The sequence below is a fragment of the Oncorhynchus masou genome, chromosome 33 (genome assembly GCF_036934945.1).
Source record: "Oncorhynchus masou masou isolate Uvic2021 chromosome 33, UVic_Omas_1.1, whole genome shotgun sequence".
Classification (NCBI taxonomy): domain Eukaryota; kingdom Metazoa; phylum Chordata; class Actinopteri; order Salmoniformes; family Salmonidae; genus Oncorhynchus; species Oncorhynchus masou.
This window is the reverse complement of record NC_088244.1, coordinates 44,072,469-44,088,286: the sequence shown is the minus strand read 5'-3', so window position 1 is coordinate 44,088,286 and position 15,818 is coordinate 44,072,469.

The following is a 15,818-nucleotide window of genomic DNA, read 5'->3' as shown; positions in this document are numbered from 1 at the left end:
GCAGGGGGACACGTCTGGCACTGCGGGATTTGAGTCCCTGGAGGCGTAGTGTGTTACTGATGGTAGGCTTTGTTACTTTGGTCCCAGCTTTCTGCAGGTCATTCACGAGGTCCCCCCGTGTGGTTCTGGGATTTTGGCTCACCGTTCTTGTGATCATTTTGACCCCACGGGGTGAGATCTTGCGTGGAGCCTTCCCAGCCTGGTGCAGGTCTACAATTTTGTTTCTGGTGTCCTTTGACTGCTCTTTGGTCTTGGCCATAGTGGAGTTTGGAGTGAGACTGTTTGAGGTTGTGGACAGGTGTCTTTTATACTGATAACTGTACTATACTGATAAGTTCAAACGGGTGCCATTAATACAGGTAACGAGTGGAAGACAGAGGAGCCTCTTAAAGAAGAAGTTACAGGTCTGTGAGAGCCATAAATCTTGCTTGTCACCATAATCACCATAATTTGCAAATAAATTCATTAAAAATCCTACAATGTGATTTTCTGGATTTTTCTTTCATTTTATTCTGTCATAGTTGAAGTGTACCTATGATGAACATTACAGGCCTCTCTTGTCTTTTTAAGTGGGAGAACATGCACAATTGGTGGCTGACTAAATACTTTTTTGCCCCACTGTATGTTTTGTAGTGTTACTTTGAACATGCTAAAACAGTCTCATTAGTTTTGGGCTAGACTATGATCTGTAAATGTCTACTACCCTTTTTAAAAAGTTGTTGAGTGAAATGAGCACTCGTCAACCTCGGATGTGTATTAAGTATGCATGTAAGGGGACTTGAGTTCTGAAAACCTAAAACATATAAAAATGAATTTACCAGGAGAGTTAGTTGACAAACAAACTTGATCGGATGCCAAGAATGAACATAGACACACTTGTAAGGTATCGGGTAATGTGCTTCTTGTTGATTATGTAATAAGGTGAAACAATGAAGCATATATATATATATATAAATAACAAACTACATATTTAAGGGCATTGACATGGTAAACATAATGGCATTAAAAAGAGAAAATACATTTACAATGGTTCTCTCTGTATTAATATTACCCACAGCAGAGAGGACTTTGAGCATGTGGCTTTAATAAAAATAAAACTAATGAAAGAGCCCTTCTCATAAAACTGATGTGTGCAATAAATTAAGCCAAAGCATATTAATGTACAGTAACAGACATGACCTACAGCATGGTTAAGCAAATTAAGTAGTCTGACATTTTCAGACCACTAAACAACTATTGATTTAGAACCACAGAGAGTTAACGCAAGTTGCAAAGAAAACAGGAGATGCCTCCACTATTCCAGCACCATTTCAACATCATCAAATCACCCTACTTGTATAGAACCGCCAAAGCCATCTTCCTCTCATGGCTCTGTCATACTATTCACACTTTTAGTTTAGTCTCACATTATCCTACTACATCTAGCTACATAATGAACTTCCACCCTCTCATGTTAGGGGCACAATGTATGTTTAGATCAGAATCACCATCATAATCATTGAACAGTACGGAGAATTAAGTATCCACCCAAATCCATATCTCCATCAGTGGAGATTTTAGCATGTACATTTTGATGGGGTAAACTAAAATAAAATGATGTTGATGATGTTGCATGCCAGCAAAGTCAATACAACACTAAATAATACATTAATTGGACTATAACGGTGACAAACAGGGCGCCCACAAACTGTTAAGGCCTACAGGACATAAAGCTGTCCGAACACCTTACCACTGTTACAGCTGGCTATCAGCGAAGCCTTGTCTGGCAGCAAAGCAGTTCATTCAGCCTCATTTACTGCCTTTTAAAAAACATAGCTGATATGGCTGACTTGCTTAAACAAATGTGGTTTCTACTGACAATTGAGGTGTAAAAACTATGGCATAAGGGGACAATGAGCGGATAAGAGGCAATCTGTAATTTTGATTAGGAAAGGGAAAGGGGATTCCTCGACAGTTGTACAACTGAAATGTGTCTTCTGCATTTAACCTCTTTTAGACATTAATGAGCGAGCTAGGGCGGATGTAGTCAATATAACTATTTGTTTAGCACTTCTGAAATGTACAACGACAGAATTCAGAACATGGACCGTTCTTACAGTATTCACCCTGTACACAAAGTCAGAACTGTAGGATAAATAAAGCAGATAATAATAGTGAAAGCTCTTACAATATTTAATGATGACATTTCTCTAAAACAGGTTATAGGCTACACGTGAACCACCAAGTCAGAACAGTAGGCTAAGTTATGAGGGGAAAAGGGACCAAATTATTAGGGTGAGGCACATGGGCTACTAGCAGCTTACTACACAACATACACTTAGTATTACTTTGTTAGCTACAGTATACATATCTCCCTGTCATATTACATAATTTATGCAGCAGCATACAATACATTTTTGGAATCACCTTGTTGTGCTGTGCTCACTTGAACAGGATGGTGGGCAGTCTTTCATGGGCAAATTGTATCAACAAATTCTGTCATTCTCTGGTTTTATGGTGCTTTCAAGATAAATGGGAACTCAGGAAAAAAACAAGGTTGAATTATGATGTTAGTGATGTTCAGGTCAGAGCTCTAGAAAGAGGCTCGAGTTGCCGACTTGGAATTCTGAGTTGGATGACAGTTCAAAACGTATTTTCCCAGTCAGAGCTACTTTTTTTCCGATTTCCCAGTTCTCTTGAACTCTGAAGTCTGAGATTTCCAAGTTCCAGTTGTTTTGAAAGCGGCAGAAGTCATGCTGGATTGACAGCATGGCCAATGTTTATCCTTTTAAGCTTGGAAAAAAAGAGACCCTTAAAACACAGACTTGGACCGCACATCCAATCCACTGAATAGCAGGCTAGAGATTGCTTTACAATGCTTGCAGTTAGCCACTGATTCCTTCCAAACCACTCATTGTTGAATTTGAGATTCCTAACTTGTGTAATGTTTGTCCAATGGCCAATGAGCTTTTTATCTATCATATATCTCCTCATTATTTCTCTTCATTTGACAAGGATTGAAAAGGATTTGCTAGTAGATTGTAAACTTGATTCACGATGACGGCTAGCTTGCTAGCTAAGATTTTGAAGGTATGACCTTGACATGATCAGCCCAATCAAAGCTACTGTAGAGATAACATGAGGGCTCCCGAGTGTCACAGCGGTCTAAGACATTACATCTTAATACAAGAGGAGTCACTACAGTCGCTGGTTCAATTTCAGGCTGTATCACATCCGGCTGTGATTGGGAGTCCCATAGGGTGGTGCACAATTAGTTAAATAAAGGTTACATTTAAAATAACAAAATTGACATTTTATCTGCAGCCAATGACCTTGAGCCTTCTTGGATGGGCACTTCTAATGTAACTATGGCAGCACCTAAGGAGCTTTAATTTTCGAGCTCTCCCCGTAGATTTTGCGGTGACGTAATGTCCCTGTGAGTTTTTATTTTTGGTTCACCTTTATTTAACCCGGTAGGCCAGTTGAAAACAAGTTCTCATTTACAACTGCAGCCTGGCCAAGATAAAGCAAAGCAGTGCGACAAAAACAACACAGAGTTACACATAAACAAAGGTACGGTCAATAACACAATAGAAAAATCTGTATACAGTGTGTGCAAATTAGGTAAGGCAATAAACAGGCCATATTGGCGAAGTATTTACAATTTAGAAATAAACACTGGGGTGATAGAATGTGCAGATGAGGATGTGCAAGTAGAAATACTGTTGTGCCAAAGAGCAGAAAAACAAAAATAAATAGAGGTAAGTAGTTGGAATGGCTATTTACATATGGGCTGTGTACAGCTTCCGCGATCGGTAAGCTACTTTGACAGCTGAAGCTTAAAGTTAGTGAGGGAGATATAGATCTCCAACTTCAGTGATTTTTGCAATTCATTCCCGTCATTGGCAGCAGAGAACTGGAAGGAAAGGTGGCCAAAAGAGGTGTTGGATTTGGGGATGACCAGTGAAATATACCTGTTGGAGTGCATGACCAGTGAGCTGAGATAAGGTAGAGTTTTACCTAGCAAAGACTTATAGATGACCTGGAGCCAGTGGGTTTGGTGACGAATATGTAGCGAGGACCAGCCAACGAGAGCATACTGTACAGGCCGCAGTGGTGGGGAGTATATGGGACTTTGGTGACAAAACGGATGGCACTGTGATAGACTGCATCTAATTTGCTTAGTAGAGTGTTGGATGCTATTTTGTAAATGACATCGCCGAAGTCAAGGATTGGTAGGATAGCCAGTTTTACTAGGGTATGTTTGGCAGCATGAGTGAAGGAGGCTTTGTTGCGAAATAGGAAGCCGATTCTAGATTTAATATTGGATTGGAGATGCTTATTATGAGTCTGGAAGGAGAGTTTACAGTCTAGCCAGACACCTAGGTACTTATAGATGTCCACATATTCTAGGTCGGAACCATCCAGGGTGGTGATGCTAGTCACCCACCCATCCAGGGTGGTGATGCTTGTCACGTCTTACTGCTACGCCATCTTGGAACACGAGTGACAGAACACTGAGCCAATCACAGCGCAACTAGAGAACATTACCAACCCCTACGCTCCGTATTTTCCACTGGCTGCCCCACCACCACAGAAAGCACAGGGTTAGGCTGAATCACCTGCATTTTGGAGCTGACTTTGTCAAGAAAGCAAAAAAACAGACCAAGTTTGAATGCCGCTTTAGGACCTCAATTATTATTTTTCTGCCCCACCTACCCTGAATGACGGGTCGCCACAGATCTCCATCCATGGCTAATTTATGAAAGGGACGATTTTAGCTAGCGAGCTACCCACCGGAGGACAAAAACAAAATGCAACAATTAAAGTTTTCTGTAAATTACGTGTGATTTTGATGTGGTTGGGGTGAAGCCAAATCCAAACTGGCTTCCCTTTACACTTTTTTTTGGTGCACCAGGACCATTCACAGTTGAGTTAACTGATTGGCTATTATTTATTTTTATCAAGGGAAGACAAATGCTCTCAGGCTTCCCTTGCATTCAATGCTATGATCGCTAACATTGTCATAGTCTTTTTGACCAGACAGCATCAGATAGATGTCCTACACATATTGAGACATGAGGAGTGCTGTTTCGTTCGCACAAATTTCTCCGTTGAGATACATTCAACCACTTGCAAATTGAAGTAAAATTATGAAAACAGAGATGGAAGTTTTTTGTCTTGGTACATTTTTTGTAAAAGCCAGTGATATGAGAAACATTTGCATAATCGGGAATGTTTTCATAAACTAAAATAGATTTACTGTTGACACGAAGACTTCACACTTGGTAGCTAAAAATAATGGCACAGATAATCTGGCAAACTGGAATTGTTAGAACTTCATTTTACAAATATTACACAATGCATTTACATACAAAGAGATAATGGCACAGTATGCAATTTTTGTATTTGTATTTATTATAGATAAATACAACGCAGAAGCTACTCTTCCTGGGGTCCAGCTAAATTAAGGCAGATATTATTATTATTTTTACATTACAATACATTCACAACAGATTTCGCAACATATTAAGTGTCCCGCCTCAGGCCCCTACTCTACTACCACATATCCACAACACAAAATCCATGTGTGTATAGTGAGTATGTTAAAGTGTGTTCGTATGCATTTGTCTGTGCCTATGTTTGTGTTGCTTCACAGTCACCCGCTGTTCCATAAGGTGTATTTCATCTGTTTTTTAAATGTAATTTTACTGCTTGCATGATTTACTTGATGTGGAATAGAGTTCGATGTAGTCATGGCTCTATGTAGTACTGTGTGCCTCCCATAGTCTGTTCTGGACTTGGGGACTGTGAAGAGACCTCTGGTGGCATGTCTTGTGGGGTATGCATGGGTGTCTGAGCTGTGTGCCAGTAGTTTAGACAGACATCTCGTGCATTCAACATGTCAATACCTCTCATAAATACAAGTAGTGATAAAGTCAATCTCTCTTCCACTTTCAGCCAGGAGAGATTGACATGCATATTATTAATATTAGCTCTCTGTTTACATCCAAGGGCCAGCCGTGCTGCCCTGTTCTCAACCAGTCCCTCTTTGTGGCACCTGACCACACGACTGAACAGTAGTCCAGGTGTGACAAAACTAGGACCTGTAGGACCTGCCTTGTTGATAGTGCCATTAAGAATGCAGAACAACACTTTATTATGGTCAGACTTCTCCCCATCCTAGCTACTGTTGTATCAATATGTTTTCACCATGACAGTACAATCCAGGGTTACTCCAAGCAGTTTAGTCTCCTCAACTTGCTCAATTACCACATTATTCATTACAAGATTTAGTTGAGATTTAGGGTTTAGTGAATGATCTGTCCCAAATGCTTTTAGTTTTAGAAATATTTAGGACTAACCTATTCCTTGCCACCCACTCTGAAACTAACTGGAGCTCTTTAAGTGTTGCATTCATTTCAGTCACTGTGGTAGCTGACATGTATAGTATTGAGTCATCCGCATACAAAGACACACGGGCTTTACTCAAAGCCAGTGGCATGTCGTTGGTAAAGATTGAAAAAAGCAAAGGGCCTAGACAGCTGCCCTGGAGAACTCCTGATTCTAGCTGGATTATGTTGGAAACTTCCATTAAAGAAAGCCCTCAGTGTTAGACAGGTAACTCTTTATGAACACCCTCTGTGTTCTGTTAGACAGGTAACTCGTTATCCACAATATAGCAGCGGGTGTAAAGCTATAATACATACGTCTTTCCAGCAACAGACTATGATCGATAATGTCAAAAGCCGCACTGAAGTCTAACAAAACAGCCCCCACAATCTTTGTATCATCAATTTCTCTCAGCCAATCATCAGTCACTTGTGTAAGTGCTGTGCTTGTTGAATGACCTTCCCTATAAGCATGCTGAAAGTCAGTTGTCAATTTGTTTAATGTAAAATAGCACTGTACTGTATCTGGTCAAACACCATTTTTTACAAAAGTTTACAAAGGGTTAGTAACAGTATGATTGGTCAGCTATTTGAGCCAGTAAAGGGGGATTTAGGCAGGGGAATAACTTTAGCTTCCCTCTAGGCCTGAGGGCAAACACGTTCTAGTAGGTTTAGATTGAAGATATGGCAAATAGGAGTGGCAATATCATCCGCTATTATCCTCAGTAATTTCCTATCCAAGTTGTCAGACCCAGGTGGCTTGACATTGTGGACACATTTTTTCACCTCTTCCACACTGACTTTACAGAATTCAAAATTATAATGCTTGTCTTTCATAATTTGGTCAGATATATTTGGATGTGTAGTGTCAGCGTTAGTTCCTGGCATGTCATGCCTAAATTAGCTAATCTTGCCAATGAAAAAAATCATTAAAGTAGTTGGCAGTATTAGTGGGTTTTGTGATGAATGAGCCATCTGATTCAATGAATGATGGAGTGGAGTTAACATTTTAGGCAAAAAGGCAATTTAATTAAGGTGCTTTTACTATCATTCATCTTTGATTCATAGTGTTTTTTTATTTTAAATTCAGTTTAGTCAAATGATCTCAATTTGCCGTACATTCGCCAAATCGGTTGTACAGCCAGACCTACTTGCCATTTATTTTGCCTCATCCCTCTCAACCATACAGTTTTTCAATTCCTCATCGATCCACTGGGATTTAACAATTTTTACAGTAATTTTCTTAGTAAATGGGATAAGCAATTTCATAAATGTGTCTAGTGCAGCATTGGGTTGCTCCTCACTACATACCAAAAAAACATTCTTTACATCAACAACATAGGAGTAGCTACAAAACTTACAGTTGAAGTCTGAAGTTTACATACACTTAGGTGGGAGTCAACAAAACTCATTTTTCAACCACACCACAAATTTCTTGTTAACAAACTATAGTTTTGGGCAAGTCGGTTAGGACATCTACTTTGTGCATGATACAAGTAATTTTTCAACCATTGTTTACAGATAGATTATTTCACTTATAATTCACTGTATCACAATTCCAGTGGGTCAGAAGTTTACATACACAAAGTTGACTGCCTTTAAACAGCTTGGAAAATTCCAGCAAATTTACACCCCTTTGTACTACCACCATGTTGTGCTGCTGCAATGTGTCACTACCGCGTTGTCACGTTGTGTTGTCATGTTGTGTTGTCATGTGTTGCAGCCATGTTATTGTCTTAGGTCTCTCTTTATGTAGTGTTGTGATTATTCTATTGTCATGGTGTGTTTTATCCTAAATATTTACTTTTACTCCCTGCCCCCGTCCCTGCAGAAGGCCTTTTGCCTTTTGGTAAGCCGTCATTGTAAAGAAGAATTTGGTCTTAAAGCAGCCACCCTTTTCCTGAAAGACAGGTTTGCACACTCTAGGTATTCTCTCAACCAGCTTCATCAGGAAGTCCGCTGGAATGCATTTCAATTACCAGGTGTGCCTTGTTAAAAGTTCATTTTTAATGCATTTGATCCAATCAGTTGTGTTTGACGAGGGGTGGTATACAGAAGATATTGGTAAAAGACGAAGTCCATAATATGGCAAGAACAGCTCAAATAAGCAAAGCAAAATAGTCCACGAAGATCTCCACCACTGCACAAGCCCGAGGGGGCAGAAAACAGGACAGGAAGATCACGTCTGTGACTCATCCCACTCAAGTGATGCAACCCTCCTAGGGACGGCATGGAAGAGCACCAGAAAGCCAGTGACTCACCCCCGTAATAGGGTCTGAGACAGAGAATCCCAGTGGAGAGAGGAGCCGGCCAGGCAGAGACAGCAAGGGCGGTTCTTCGCTCCAGTGCCTTGCCTTTCACCTTCGCACCCTTGGGCCAGACTACACTCAATCATAGGACCTACTGAAGAGAGGAGACTTCGGTAAAGACGTCGAGACTGAGTCTGCATCTCTCACATGGATATGCAGATCATTCCATAAAAATTGAGCTCTATAGGAGACAGCCCTGCCTCCAGCTGTTTGAAATAGAAATTCTAGGGACAGTAAGGAGCCCTGCGTCTTGTGACCGTAGCGTACGTGTAGGTATGTACGGCAGGATCAAAATCGGAGAGATAGGTTGGATCAAGCCCATGTCATGCTTTTTTAGTTAGCAATAAAACCTTGAAATCAGCCCTAACATGAAGCCAATGTAGAGAGGAAAACACTGGAGTAATATGATAAAAATGTTTTGCTTCTCGTCAGGATTCTAGCGGCTGCGTTTAGCACTAACTGAAGTAAGGGAATTCACCCCCGTAGTGGACAAAAATGAATGGCAAATTATTGGCATAGGACAAACCATGTACACATTGGCCAATACCACCCAAAGCGGCGTTGATTCATGCAAAGTTTACTTCAATTGCCATATGGCTATTGCCAGTTGTAACACTTCAAAAATCCAACAGGTGGCGATTGCGCTCCACCATGGTTTTTCATATTGATATTGGACTCCAAGTCAACATCCAAAAGCCAAATTTTGAAAAAATGAATTTTTTGAAAAAAACGTATCACCCCTTAAAAAAGTGCTTTCTGGACCGTTTTTTGAAATTCTTTCGCTTTTTTTGACAATTACACATGTATAAGAACTGTATGAAAATACTTTTGTCCAATTTTATTATCATAATTTTTTAAATTTTTTTACTTGCGCATCATTGCATATGTTTTGTCCATCTGCAATATGATTTCATAGGAAGTCAAAAGTCAAAAATTATAAAATTTCATAAAAAACTTCACACACCCCTAAAAAAGTGCTTTCTGGACCGTTTTTCGAAAAAAATTTGCATTTTGTGTCAGTTACACACGTATAAGAACTGTATCAACATACTTTAGTCATATTTTACTATCATAATTGTTTTGTTTTTTTTTACTTGCGCATATTGCATGTGTTTTCTCCATCTGCAATATGATTTCATAGGAAGTCAGAAGTCAAAAGTCAAAAATTATTAAATTTCATAAAAAACTTCACACACCCCTAAAAAAGTGCTTTCTGGACCGTTTTTCGAAATTTTTTCGCATTTTGTGTCAGTTACACACGTATAAGAACTGTATCAACATACTTTAGTCATATTTTATTATCATAATTTTTTATTTTTTTTTACTTGCGCATTATTGCATGTGTTTTGTCCATCTGCAATATGATTTCATAGGAAGTCAGAAGTCAAAAGTCAAAAATTATTAAATTTCATAAAAAACTTCACACACCCCTAAAAAAGTGCTTTCTGGACCGTTTTTCGAAATTTTTTCGAATTTTGTGTCAGTTACACAAGTATAAGAACTGTATCAACATACTTTAGTCATATTTTATTATCATAATGTTTTTTTTTTTTTTTTTTTTGCTTGTGCATAAGGCATATGTTTTGTGGGGGCCAAATGTCATAAGAAATTTGACATGCTCAAAAATCCTTCAGAAATGCAAAATTGACTGGCCTGATGAACTCGGGATGGCCGGGCAGTGATTGTTGTTCCTTTCAATCACTCGTGGTGTTGATTTCATCATGTCCATTTGTTTATGTTTTCTCACTTTTGCAAAGTCACTGTGCATTTGCCATATGGTTAACTGGGCATTCACCATCACCAATTTGTCATGCTATAAAAATCATGCAGGAATGCCAAATTGACTGGCCCGATGAACTCGGGATGGCTTGGCAGTGATTCTGGTACCTCTCCATCGCTCGTTAGGGTTGATTCCAGAATGTCCATTTGGTGATTTTTCTCACTCTTTCAAAGTCACTGTGCATTTGCCATATGGTTAACTGGGCAGTCACCATCACCAATTTGTCATGCCATAAAAATCATGCAGGAATGCCAAATTGACTGGCCCGATGAACTCGGGATGGCTGGGCAGTGATTCTGGAACCTCTCCATCGCTCGTTTGGCTTGATTTCAGAATGTCGCTTTTGGTGATGGTACCTCACTGTTAAAACATATTGCAAATGTTTTCTCACTTTTGCAAAGTCACTGAAAATTTGTGCAGGAATGCCAAATTGACTGGCCCGATGAACTCGGGATGGCTTGGCAGTGATTCTGGTACCTCTCCATCACTCGTTAGGGTTGATTCCAGAATGTCCATTTGTTGATTTTTCTCACTTTTGCAAAGTCACTGTACATTTGCCATATGGTTAACTGGGCATTCACCATCACCAATTTGTCATGCCATAAAAATCATGCAGGAATGCCAAATTGACTGGCCCGATGAACTCGGGATGGCTGGGCAGTGATTCTGGTACCTCTCCATCGCTCGTTTGGGTTGATTTCAGAATGTCGCTTTTGGTGATGGTACCTCACTGTTAAAACATATTGCAAATGTTGTCTCACTTTTGCAAAGTCACTGTGCATTTGCCATATGGTTAACTGGGCAGTCACCATTACCAATTTGTCATGCCATAAAAATCATGCAGGAATGCCAAATTGACTGAACCGATGAACTCGGGTGGCTGGGCAGTTATTCTGATACCTCTCCATCGCTCGTTTGAGTTGATTTCAGAATGTCGCTTTTGGTGATGGTACCTCACTGTTAAAACATATTGCAAATGTTCCTTACTTTTGCAAAGTCACTGAAAATTTGTGCAGGAATGCCAAATTGACTGGCCCGATGAAGTCGGGATGGCTTGGCAGTGATTCTGGTACCTCTCCATCGCTCGTTAGGGTTGATTCCAGAATGTCCATTTGGTGATTTTTCTCACTCTTTCAAAGTCACTGTGCATTTGCCATATGGTTAACTGGGCATTCACCATCACCGATTTGTCATGCCATAAAAATCATGCAGGAATGCCAAATTGACTGGCCCGATGACATAGGGATGGCTGGGCAGTGATTTTGGTACCTCTCCATCGCTCGTTTGGGTTGATTTCAGAATGTCGCTTTTGGTGATGGTACCTCACCGCTTAAACATATTGCAAATGTTCCTTACTTTTGCAAAGTCACTGAAAATTCGTGCAGGAATGCCAAATTGACTGGCCCGATGAACTCGGGATGGCTTGGCAGTGATTCTGGTACCTCTCCATCACTCGTTAGGGTTGATTCCAGAATGTCCATTTGGTGATTTTTCTCACTCTTTCAAAGTCACTGTGCATTTGCCATATGGTTAACTGGGCAGTCACCATTACCAATTTGTCATGCTATAAAAATCATGCAGGAATGCCAAATTGACTGGCCCGATGACCTCGGGATGGCTGGGCAGTGATACTGGTACCTCTCCATCGTTCGTTAGGGTTGATTTCAGAATGTCGCTTTTGGTGATGGTACCTCACCGCTTAAACATATTGCTAATGGACAAGAGTCACCTGCAAGTCACCGTCCATCAGTCAATTTGATATCATTCAAAGCTAACTATTGGAGGCACTGTCAGTCTCTACGCACCCCAATTTGTCATGCCATAAAAATCATGCAGGAATGCCAAATTGACTGGCCCGATGACATAGGGATGTCTGGGCAGTGATACTGGTACCTCTCCATCGCTCGTTTGGGTTGATTTCAGAATGTCGCTTTTGGTGATGGTACCTCACCGCTTAAACATATTGCAAATGTTCCTTACTTTTGCAAAGTCACTGAAAATTTGTGCAGGAATGCCAAATTGACTGGCCCGATGAAGTCGGGATGGCTTGGCAGTGATTCTGGTACCTCTCCATCACTCGTTAGGGTTGATTCCAGAATGTCCATTTGGTGATTTTTCTCACTCTTTCAAAGTCACTGTGCATTTGGCATATGGTTAACTGGGCAGTCACCATCACCAATTTGTCATGCTATAAAAATCATGCAGGAATGCCAAATTGACTGGCCCGATGACCTCGGGATGGCTGGGCAGTGATTTTGGTACCTCTCCATCGCTCGTTTGGGTTGATTTCAGAATGTCACTTTTGGTGATGGTACCTCACTGTTAAAACATATTGCAAATGTTCCTTACTTTTGCAAAGTCACTGAAAATTTGTGCAGGAATGCCAAATTGACTGGCCCGATGAACTCGGGATGGCTCGGCAGTGATTCTGGTACCTCTCCATCGCTCGTTTGAGTTGATTTCAGAATGTCGCTTTTGGTGATGGTACCTCACCGCTTAAACATATTGCAAATGTTCCTTACTTTTGCAAAGTCACTGAAAATTTGTGCAGGAATGCCAAATTGACTGGCCCGATGAACTCGGGATGGCTCGGCAGTGATTCTGGTACCTCTCCATCGCTCATTAGGGTTGATTTCAGAATGTCCATTTGGTAATGTTTTCTCACTCTTTCAAAGTCACTGTGCATTTGCCATATGGTTAACTGGGCATTCACCATCACCAATTTGTCATGCCATAAAAATCATGCAGGAATGCCAAATTGACTGGCCCGATGCCATAGGGATGGCTGGGCAGTGATACTGGTACCTCTCCATCGCTCGTTTGGGTTGATTTCAGAATGTCGCTTTTGGTGATGGTACCTCACCGCTTAAACATATTGCTAATGGACAAGAGTCACCTGCAAGTCACCGTCCATCAGTCAATTTGATATCATTCTGACACCAAACTGATACAAACTGACACCAAACCCACTCTTCCCAACTCATTTAGGAGCCAAGTATAACATACTTCAGAGCTGGCCCAAAATTCACAAGGCCTTCGGTACAAAACATTAAAAAACCATAAAACACATAGTTACTTTCTAGCTGCGGGGCCAGTTCGGACATTATGTGTAGTCCTATGTGAGGCGACCCCGAATCCCGAGTTTCGGCTCGATAGGTCATTTGGTGTCCGAGTAAAAGCCTAATTGGTGCTGAAAATCCACTTTTTTCCATGCCTTGCTACGGGGTCCTTGAATGAGCTATCGGACAGAGATGTTGGGTTCTGTCTCTATGGGCCGAGACGGTCACAATGCACCTAGTCTTGTGTCTCTGGGACATTTCTAAATGTCGCCATTTTCGTAATGGTCAAAATGAATTGAAGTCATTGCAAATGTTCGACGCTGTTTCTCGGTCCGAGAACCTCCTAGAGCGCCGTAACTCACCACGCACTATCTACCTGAGGTCTAGAACAGGATTCTAAAGTTTCGGAACTCTAGGTCTGACGGTTCTTTTTTAGCTCGAACAAAGCTAACTATTGGAGGCATTGTCAGTCTCTACACACCCCAATACGTCCCTCCATCCAAGTTGTGTATCTGTGTGATTTATTTTTCCTTTGAATTTTTATGGGAAAAATGACTGATTTACAGTTCATGGGGGTTGTCTAATCACACAGATGAAGTTTTGGACAGATCTGATTTTTTTAACCCTTCCAAACAGCCCCTGAGACACCAATTATGGCACTTCCGGTTGGCACAGGAAGCTATAAATACACACATGTCTTGACTGACATAGAAACCTAGGGAATCCTGAGTTTTAAGTCTTTAAGTTGAGAATTGACTGATCTACACAGGGTTGAATAATGCAGAGGCCTTTTCACCTTTCGAGTTGATGTACATCCAAATACCTTTTGGGTCAATTTAACCACTTCCGGTTGCTCCAGGAAGCTTAGAATCGACACAGGTAGACCTCATAGTGGTCTGATGGAATGTCATAGAAGACAGGTTCATACAGCATTCATAACCCATATAGACTTCAGGTTGTATTTAGGGGAGCAGGCAATGTATTCCTATGGGGAGAGAAGTCAATGCACACTGTTTTTTTGTAAACACCTTCTTTTAACTGTGAAAGGTTAATGCCACACAGTCAAGGTTAGGCTTGCACAGATCGGGAGGACCTTAGGAACAGTCCTGTGTTTGAATTGTCCTTCTAAACCTAACGGTTCCGCCGCTGTCACCCAAAATCCAATGACATTGTGGTGCAGGCATCATTGTGGGCCTATTTTTCTCATGGTCGCTGCGCTCAGACCGAGCGAGCTACGGTCAAGAGGGGCACCTCGTTGGACTCGGCACGGCCTTGGGATTATGTTTATGCCATTGCCTGCTCTCTGTGTCTTTAAACACCACGCTTTGTCACTCCATCCTTGCTGTGTGTGTGTGTGAGAGCTTTTCTTTGACATCTGTTGGTAAAAATGACTGATTTACAGTTCATGGGGGTTGTCTAATCACACAGATGAAGTTTTGGACAGATCTGATTTTTTTAACCCTTCCAAACAGCCCCTGAGACACCAATTATGGCACTTCCGGTTGGCACAGGAAGCTATAAATACACACATGTCTTGACTGACATAGAAACCTAGGGAATCCTGAGTTTTAAGTCTTTAAGTTGAGAATTGACTGATCTACACAGGGTTGAATAATGCAGAGGCCTTTTCACCTTTCGAGTTGATGTACATCCAAATACCTTTTGGGTCAATTTAACCACTTCCGGTTGCTCCAGGAAGCTTAGAATCGACACAGGTAGACCTCATAGTGGTCTGATGGAATGTCATAGAAGACAGGTTCATACAGCATTCATAACCCATAAAGACCCCAGGTTGTATTTAGGGGAGCAGGCAATGTATTCCTATGGGGAGAGAAGTCAATGCACACTGTTTTTATGTAAACACCTTTTAACTGTGAAAGGTTAATGCCACACAGTCAAGGTTAGGCTTGCACAGATCGGGAGGACCTTAGGAACAGTCCTGTGTTTGAATTGTCCTTCTAAACCTAACGGTTCCGCCGCTGTCACCCAAAATCAAATGACATTGTGGTGCAGGCTTCATTGTGGGCCTATTTTTCTCATGGTCGCTGCGCTCAGACCGAGTGAGCTACGGTCAAGCGGGGCACCTCGTTGGACTCGGCCCTGCCTTGGGATTATGTTTATGCCATTGCCTGCTCTCTGTGTCTTTAAACACCACGCTTTGTCACTCCATCCTTGCTGTGTGTGTGTGTGAGAGCTTTTCTTTGACATCTGTTGGGAAAAATGACTGATTTACAGTTCATGGGGTTTGTCTAATCACACATATGAAGTTTTGGACAGATCTGATTTTTTTAACCCTTCC